Raw genomic sequence first — 9,664 nt, 5'->3', positions numbered from 1 at the left:
TATACAATATTTCAAACTGTAGATAATATGAAGGATTATCACTTGCCTTTCTAATGGATTTGCAATTAGAATATAGTAATCAGCCGACACTTCGGTCACCAAATAACAACTCTCTCTCTCTCAGCTGACACTTCGTCAGCCAAATAACAATTCTCTCTCTCTCTCTCAATTCTTTGGAAATCTCTCCCATAAGGTCAAGTCCCTCCCCCTATTTATATGCAAGAAATTGATAATAACAATTGAAGTTAAAAAGTTTAGATTAAGTAAATTAGTAAAAAAAAACTAAGTATATTGATAAATTCTTAAAGGATTAACGATTGTTTAATATATATATATATATATAAACTTTAATTTATTACATTATATTTTAAGTATTTTAATTCTCAACGTACTTGTTTTTCTTTACTTTCTTCTTAAGTTTACTTAAAAAAATGAAGTGTATTAATTTATTATAGTATTGATTATAAAGTATTAAATGAGTTAAACTAATAATAATAATAAATACTTAACTGATATTATAATTAATTAATTTAATATTTGAGTTTATTTAAGTATTATAAACTGAATAATAAAAAAATGATTAATTCACTTGTTATTAGTGATTTGGTATCCTGACTCCATTTTCATTAAATAATTAATTTATTATTATATTATTATTATTATTATTATTATTATTATTATTATTATTATTATTATTATTATTATTATTATTATTATTATTATTATTATTATTATTTTCTAGTATTATCAAGATCTAACCTTATAACAAAATAGCATATATAGCTATATAATATAATTAGTGATTACTTTATGAGAAAATTGACCAAAATACCCTTAGTAAAATTTAGGGGTATTACATTTTAATAAAACAACACTACCAAAGACTTAGGAAAATAAATTATCAATAAAATAAATTTCATAGTAGAGAACAAGAAAATATAACATAAATTAACATTTATTAAAAAAGAATATATGAAGTACTTTCTGAGTTACATTTATATTATAGTTAAATAGGCACTAATGGACATCGGAAGACATACCCAAAATCATGAAAATGAATCACTACTACAAGAGGAATCACTGATCTCGGAGAACCCGCTACACATTACCGAATATATAGCACTGAGGGGAAGTAATACTTCATTACCACCACCGCCTTTAACACCTAATGGTGCTCCCAAAGATTTCATGAGAGCTTTTATTCAGTTCATGACCTTCATGCAACAACAAGTTTCAAGTGGTAATGGAAATCATTTACCTATAGAGCAAGGCAAAATGAGATTCATGCTACTAAAAGTGATGATCAAGGGAAAGTGCTTGAAAGATTCAAAAAGCTTGGGCCACCCAACTTCAAGGGGATTGCTTCTAATGCTCTTTGGCCTGCTAGGTGGATCCAAGAGATGGAGAGAATCTTAATTGCCTTGAATTGCACTGACTCTCAAAGGGTTGCATGTGCCACATTTTTGCTTCAGGAGGAAGCACATAATTGGTGGATGACACAAAAACAAATGCTAGAAGCTTCTAACCCCACCATTACTTGGACAAATCTTGTAGCTGCCTTTTATAAGTGTTACTTTCCCAAGAGTGTGAAGGTAGCAAAGGAGAAAGAATTCTTACACTTAGTTCAGGGGTCTGACTCAGTGTTGAACTATAGGAAGAAATTTGAAGATTTAAGTATGTTTGCACCTGAACAAGTCAACACGGAAGATAAAAAGATAAAGAGATTTTTAGGAGGCTTGAGCATTGGATTGAAAGCTCCAATCTCGATTGCTAGTTATTCATCCTATGCAGAATTATTGGAGAAAGCTTTGACCCTAGAGGAGAACTTAAGGGGCTCTTTGATCAACAATCTCGGAAAAGTCAAGAGACCTTTGGAGTCTCATATAATTAAAGAAACCAATTTCAAAAGGTAGCATGCATTCAACAACCACAATCATATCTTCAAGCTTGCCACTATTGTGGAAAGATGCATCAAGGTCCATGACGGTACTCCAATGTCATTTGTTATAATTGTGGGGCAAGTGTTCACACTTCAAAAGTGTGACCTAAACCTTCTCAGCTACCATCAACCACTCAACTACCACAACAATCATTCCAAGGCCAGCCCACCGAAGCAGCGCTAAGTCAACAGAGGCCATCTAAAATTGGTCAAGCTCCTCGTTTGGCTTATTAAGGACAGAGACCTACAAGAATTGAACCCCACCTTTTCAAGTTACTCCTAGTAACAATGCACTCAAAGGCCAAGCAAGAGTTTTTGTGCTTGGTACCAAGGAAGCTGAACAAATTAATAATGTGTTGTTAGGTATCTTATCTATTTCTTCCACCCCTACTTGCGTACTGTTTGACTCAAGAGCTACCCACTCCTTTGTTTCCAAGAGTTTTGCTCAAAACTTGAACATCAAACCTAAACCCCTTGATCCAAAACTCTCAGTCTTGTTGCCATCTAGTTCCACCATGGAAGCAGATGCAATGTTAGTCTCTATTCTGGTCTTGGTTGGAGATATGATGCTTCCAGCAAACTTGATCTTGTTGAAGATGAAGGACTTGGAAGTTATTCTAGGCATGGATTGGCTATCCATCCATAAGGCAACCATTTCATATTATGATAAGATAATAGTGTTTCGACCTAAGAAGTTTACATTCTTTGTCTCAAAGAGAGGAAAATCCACTATACCTATTATCTCAGTTGTTAAAGCAAGGAAACTTCTTACTCATGGATGCCAAGGCTTTGTGGCTACTATAGTAGAAGAAAAAGAAAGGTCATAGAGTGGAAGACATTGAAGTGGTGAAGGATTTTCCTGATGTCTTTCCTGAGGATCTTATTGGAGTACCACCTAATAAAGAGATTGAATTTACCATTGAGTTGGTTCTTGGAACAGCACCCATTTCCAAAGCACCCTATCGGATGGCCCCAAATGAACTAAAAGAATTAAAGGAGCAGTTACAAGAATTATTAGACAAAAGGTACATTAGAGAGACCTAGGGGTTTAAATGGACCGGATTCGGATCGGATAGTGGTAATACCGTATCCGCATCCTATTATATTCAGACGGATTTGGATAATATCCTATTGGTTTTCGGACTGATTTAGTCGGATTCGAATGATAATCAGATAGTTGTTTTCTTAAGTAGATTCTTCTAAATGGGCATGAATACAAATCAAATACAAATTTTCAACTACCTGTTTACATCTTTACCATTTTATTTGTGAGGTCTAGGTTTGAAATTTAAGAATTAGCAACTTTGGTAGCTATTTTAGTAGAAATCTTGAAAAATAATCACGAATCATAGGTAAAAATTTTATAAAAATAAGAAAAATAAATATAAATAAGTAACTTAATCAGATAATAATCGGTAAGAAAGGGTTATACCATATCCGCATCCTATTAGTAATTGGACGGATTCGGATACCCCTAAATGGATGTGGATACGAATTCGAAAGCGGATTTCAATTATCCATTTACACCCCTGCATTAGACCTAGTGTATCACCTTGGGGTGCACCTGTTATTCATAAAGAAGAAGGATGGGACTATGTGATTATGCATAGACTATCGCAAGTTAAACAAGGTTACCATCAAGAACCGTTATCCTTTGCCTAGAATAGATGATCTTTTCGATCAATTGCAAAGGGCAAGCGTATTTTCCAAGATTGACCTTCGGTATAGTTATCACCAACAAAAAGTCAAGAAGGAAGGCATACCTAAGACAACATTTAGGATGCGGTACGGTCACTAGAAGTTTGTAGTGATGCCATTCGGGCTAACCAATGCACCTGCCGTATTTATGGATCTCATGAATCGAGCATTTCATGAGTTCTTGGATAAATTCGTCATTGTATTTATTGATGACATCTTGATTTATTCCAAAAGCAAGGAAGAGCATGAGGAACACTTGAGGATAGCTTTACAAAGGCTACGTGAAAAACAATTGTATGCCAAATTGATCAAATGTGAATTTTGGCTTGATCAAGTCATATTCTTTAGTCATGTTATATGATCAAATGGAGTATCTGTCGACCCATCAAAGGTCAAGGCATTGACCGAATGGGCTCGACCAACTTCAACAGATGACATTCAAAGCTTCTTGGGTTTGGTCGGGTACTATAGAAGGTTTGTCAAAGGCTTCTCCAGCATCACCATGCCTTTAACTGCTCTAACTAAGAAGAAAGTGAAGTTTGTGTGGACCAAGGAGTGCAAAAGTAGCTTTCAAGAGTTAAAGAAAAGATTAGTCATGCTCCTGTACTGGCTTTACCTACAGATATAGGAGGGATGGTAATCTATAGCGATACTTCATCGAGAGGCTTGGGTTTTGTTCTAATGCGGAATGGAAGGGTGATAGCATATGCTTCCAGAATACTTAAAGATTATAAGAAGAACTATTCATCTCATGATTTAGAGTTTGCAACTGTGGTGTTCACTCTGAAGATCTAGAGGCACTACTTATACGGGGAGAAATGCAAAATATATACCAACCATAACAGTCTAAAGTACTTCTTCACTTAGAAGGTGTTGAATATGAGACAACATTGATGGATGGAATTAATTAAAGATTATGATTGTGATATTTTGTATCACCCTGGCAAGGCTAATATCATTGTCGATGCACTTAATAGGAAGAATCAAGGGCTATCCGCAGCAATTCTAACCAAACAAGTAGAGCTGCAAAAGGATATAAGAGCGTTAGTATTGGAATTGGTCGTCAATGACCAACCTGCTATAATAGCTAGCTTGACCCTTCAGCCTACATTATTAGGACGAATCAAGGAAGTTCAATAGAATAATGAGTTTTGGCTTGGTGTCCGCAAGGCAATCCAAGAAGTGAAACAATCACAGTTCAACATTGCAGATGATGGGACTATCCAATTTTGTACCTGTGAAACCCAGCCCTGACCCTAATCCGGAAACTTTGTTATTTGTAGGTCTAGTGACCCGAAGTAAGGCAAGAAGTCATCTTTGGGCCATTTCTATTGAAGACTTGATGGCTGGATTGGAATCCATGAGTGTTGATGCCAGTGTCCCAATGGTGGAAACTGCACCCGGATGAAGATTGGATTAGTTGATGGTCTTGGAGTGGTCTCTGTATTGATTCAAAGGCATTTCTAACTCCTAGGTATGTCACTCTAGGTGTGTGCAAAACCCCTTGATATTAGGACTTGATCTGAGCCTTCTATTCCCTATTTTGAAGTTGTTGTCTTGATTGGTCGACTCATTGGTCGATTGGACCAATCGACCAATGAATCGACCAATTGATTCTGTTTTTGAAATTTGAATCCTGTCTCTTCTATTTAAGTCTAATCTCGGGAATACTCCGCCTCCTCTGCCTCCTAAGCCTCTGGAACGAGTTAGAACCCTAATCTAACCCATTCCCTTGCATTCTTTAGTGATCTCTCGCAAAGACTTGAAGAATTCTTCATCCTCCTCACAAAGGTATGATTTCACTCACTCTCTCTTCTACCTCTGATTTTCTTTCTTTAATTATGTTCTTCGTTGAGATCAGGAAGAAGATGATGCACTCTTGCAACCATCTATTCCATGATCTCATCATGATCTTTAAGATCCATGATCATCATCATGATCTTAACCTCACCTGATGGAATCTTCGAAACCCGAACCCTAATCCTTTGAAACCCTAACCTGTGAGATCGTCTGGAGAGCTTTTGGTAACCTCCCTTGTGAAGGAAAATCTTCTTGGGTAATATTGTGTTAACCTAAACTTCATCATTGAATGACCCTTCTTTTATTTTTGGCTAACAATTTATCTCCCTTCATCCAGAGCTCTCAATTATTTTCCAAGGGAACCAAAAAGGGTAAAACCCTAATTCTTGGGTAAGATCAAGAACCTCTAGTTTGATTATGGTAACCCAATCAATGTGTTTTCTTTACTATATCTGTAATCCTCATATCCTAATTCTTGAATCTTTGATTATAATATTTTTCTCTCATAATCTATGTTTAACCTAGTAGGTTAACCTTTGTGTTCCTAGGTTATAATTTGGGAACTTGATTTGATTTATGATTTGATATCCTCTATACCCTAGAATACTACCATGATAATTCCCCTCTGATTTGTACCCTTTTGAACCATCGAATTCGATTCTGGATTCTCAAAATTCGGATTCTTGCAGGCCACTGTCTGCATTGGTCGACTCATTGGTCGGTGGTCCAATAGACCAATCAATCGACCAATGAGTACAGCAACCTTAATCTTGGTCTGTTTCGATTGATTTATGATCTTTTCCTTTATGCATCTTTCCTAACATGTTGTGTGCACTTGTTTAGGACTGTCTTCTCGGGTTTTTTTAAAATCTTTTTTTTTTTTTTTAAACCCCCCTCCAAAGGAGAAGGGGGGAAGGGTTTAATTACCTTTAAAAATAGAGTTAAGATTTATAACTTTTATACTTGAGATGGCTTGATTTAGGAGTATTTTGTCTTTGTTTTAGTGATAGTATTCATTAGGTGTTGTTTTATTTAGTCTCAACATGTTGCATTTTGTTTAGTTCATTTTTGTCACATTGCATGAATTTCCCTTCTTTTTATGGATGAATTTGACTGTTTCTCTTTCTCTTGAACATGTAGGTGAAGATTCATAAAGAACATGTCCTCTAACTTTGTTGTAGAGTTGTTGCTGCATTGCTACAACAACGGAGCAGAATATTCTCAGATCCAATTCAAATGGAATTGACCAAAAAGGGCTAACTTAAGTGGACTAAATTCTTGTAAATACATGATGGTTTTCAGCCCTTGATCTCAGGAGGAAGGTTCTAATCCTATGGCCAGAATCTAACCTAATGATTGAAGACATTTATGGAAGAAAGAGAAGAGAGGCAAGGAGGAGAGAAGGAGACATTCGACCAAGGTTGTGGAAGAGAGACTTGGCTGAGAGGAAGGAGGTAGAGAACGAATGCTGGAGCTCTTGTGGAAGCAAGGAGCTGCTGGAGTTGTTGATTTGCTGAAGAAGAAAGCTGGAGCTCATGTGGAAGCATTGAAGCCTTAGTTTATTCTTGTTTATATAACTCTATCTTCTTATTTTCTAGTCTCATGTCAACTATACTTGGTTTTATGCATTTGAATTCTGTTATGGGCTAAATCTTAGCTGTGTTGGGATGATAGTAGTACCTAAACCTGAATTTTGATATGTAATTAATCATGTGTTCTTTAGTTTTATTGCAATCCACTTTATTGTTAATGAATTCAGCATGTTATATTGACTAATTTCAGTTCTTGAATGATCTTTCTTGAATGAATGTTATGATTTCATTAATTGGAAAATTAATGAAGTCTAGGTGTTTGTTGAATTGTGTGAGTTAGCATCATCTTTAATTAGGTTGTGTTAATTAGTAGGTTGGGTAGGAATACCCAATTACCTCACATTACCATTGATTGGATTGGGTTTAAATTGCATTCTTAATTCAATTCTTCATAGGAATATGCTGATGTTGATTTAGGATGCTAGCTTATGTGTATTGGAAAATACCATATTGCCATTCATTCCAAGTTCTTGATTTATCTTGGGGTTGTAGTATTGCTTTAGTATTTGTGTTTTAAAATTAGGGGAAGGGAAACTTGATTCCTAACACACTTGTCACTCATTAAGTTTCTTCCATTGCTCAAATCTACATTTTAGTTCCTTAGTTTTCTTTACCTGTCATTTGGTTAATTAGTTAGACAAATACCAATCAACCTTGTTAATTTCATTTAAATCAATTTTACTTTTACATTGAAAGTTAAGGATATAATTCTCCGTGGGATCGATTTTGTACTTATCATTTATTACTTGATTGCGATACGTATACTTGCGTAATATCTTGAGATACAAGCAACAAGTTTGGCGCGTGCGGGGAATTTTGTCTTTGATAATTAGTGTAGAAGTAAGTTTTTGTTTTATCTACTGAAATTTCTTTACTTTGATATTAGTTTCCTTTTATTCTCAGGTGCTTTTACCCTTGTATGAACACGCTGCTTGATCAAGAGTTGGCACCCTTTGACATCGAAATAGAAAGGACATTTCGAGCTAGAAGAAGGGAGCAACGAGGCCTAGCAGCAGTTCCAACAATGGCTGAAGCAGTGAGAAATGGATTGAATAATAATGAGAATAATATGGCAGTTGAGGGTGATGATAGAGATAGAGCCATCAGAGCATATGCTGTCCCCATGTTGCATGAGCTGAATCCAAGTATAGTATGGCCAGATATTCAAGCCTTACATTTTGAACTTAAGCCGGTGATGTTCCAAATGCTTCAAACTGTGGGACAATTCGTGGGCTTCCAACAGAAGATCCTCATCTCCATCTTAGACTCTTCATGGAAGTAAGTGACTCTTTCAAGATACCGGAGCAACCGAAGAGGCTTTGAGATTGAAGCTATTCCCTTATTCATCGGGATAGAGCAAGAGCGTGGTTGAACTCCTTACCTCCCCAATCAGTAGCTACATGGAATGACTTGGTAGAGAAGTTCTTGATGAAGTACTTCCCTCCAACAAAGAATGCCAAGCTCGAAATGACATAACTGGTTTCAACGGTTGGATAGTGAGTCTTTATATGAGGCATGGGAGAGGTTTAAGGAGCTCTTGCGTAAATGTCCTCATCATGGCATTCCTCATTGGATTCAGATGGAGACTTTCTACAATGGTTTAAGTGGACAAACTCGATCCATAGTGGATGCATCAGCCAATGGGGCTATATTGGCAAAGTCTTACAATGAGGCTTATGAAATTTTGGAAAGGATGGCCAACAACAACTACCAATGGCAGCTGAAAGAGGCTGCAAGTAAGAGGGTGGCTGGAATTTATGAGTTGGATGCGAGTGACAGCCTTAACGCACAAGTTTCATCTCTCACAAGTGTGTTAAAATCAGAAACTTGGCTGCAACTGTACAACCACAACAAAATCTAGCAGTCTCTTGTACATATTGTGGTGGGGAGCATGTCTTTGATAGTTGTCCATCTAACCCAGAATCAGCCTACTATGTTGGTAATTACAGCAAAGCTAATAACCCATATTCCAACACTATAATCCTGGTTGGAGGCAGCACCTAACTTCTCTTGGAATGGTCAAGGACAGAATGTAGGCCCATCATCTACCCCAACTAGACCTTATCAGCTTCCAAGTGCTCAACAGCAAGTGAAGATTCAGCCTATAGAACCTTCTTCATCAATTGAGCTCCTATTGAAAGAATACATGGCAAAGAATGATGCAATTATTCAGAGCCAAGCGCTTCATTGAGAAATTTGGAGAATCAAGTTGGGCAGCTAGCTAATGCTTTAAGCAACAGACCTCAAGGATCACTGCCAAGTGATACTGAAAATCCTAGGCGGGAAGGCAAAGAGCATTGCAAGGTTATTTCATTACGGAGTGGGAAATATATAGAGCCACCTCATGTTAAGTCCAGTCAACCGAAGGAAACTAATCCTGTCCAAGAAGAAAGGGAAAAGGAAGATCCAGTGGCTGTTCAAAAGGACCAATCTGATTTTGAAAACCAAAGTGTTGAACCACCAGCTACAGCTCCATTGCAACAGGGTTCTCCAGAAAAAGTGCCTTATAAACCACCCCCTTTCTCAAAGATTTCAAAGGCGCAACAAAACCATGGTTCAAGAAATTCTTGGATGTTTTGAAGGAGTCCACATCAATATACCATTGGTAGAAGCACTTGAACAAATGCCAAATTAT

At 36.6% G+C, this 9,664-nt stretch overlaps 1 non-coding gene across 1 annotated transcript; it reads right to left on the bottom strand.

Moving 5' to 3' along the window:
* Positions 1-8,487: 8,487 nt before the first annotated feature.
* LOC149024275 (small nucleolar RNA R71) lies at positions 8,488-8,592 on the bottom strand. Its single transcript, XR_016171875.1, has one exon. It is a non-coding gene; the product is annotated as a small nucleolar RNA R71 (small nucleolar RNA).
* Positions 8,593-9,664: the final 1,072 nt, after the last annotated feature.

The sequence above is a fragment of the Hakea prostrata genome, chromosome 2 (assembly GCF_041222555.1).
Source record: "Hakea prostrata isolate BN-2017 chromosome 2, UWA_Hpros_2, whole genome shotgun sequence".
In the NCBI taxonomy this organism is placed as follows: domain Eukaryota; kingdom Viridiplantae; phylum Streptophyta; class Magnoliopsida; order Proteales; family Proteaceae; genus Hakea; species Hakea prostrata.
This window is presented reverse-complemented; position numbering and strand designations above follow the sequence as displayed.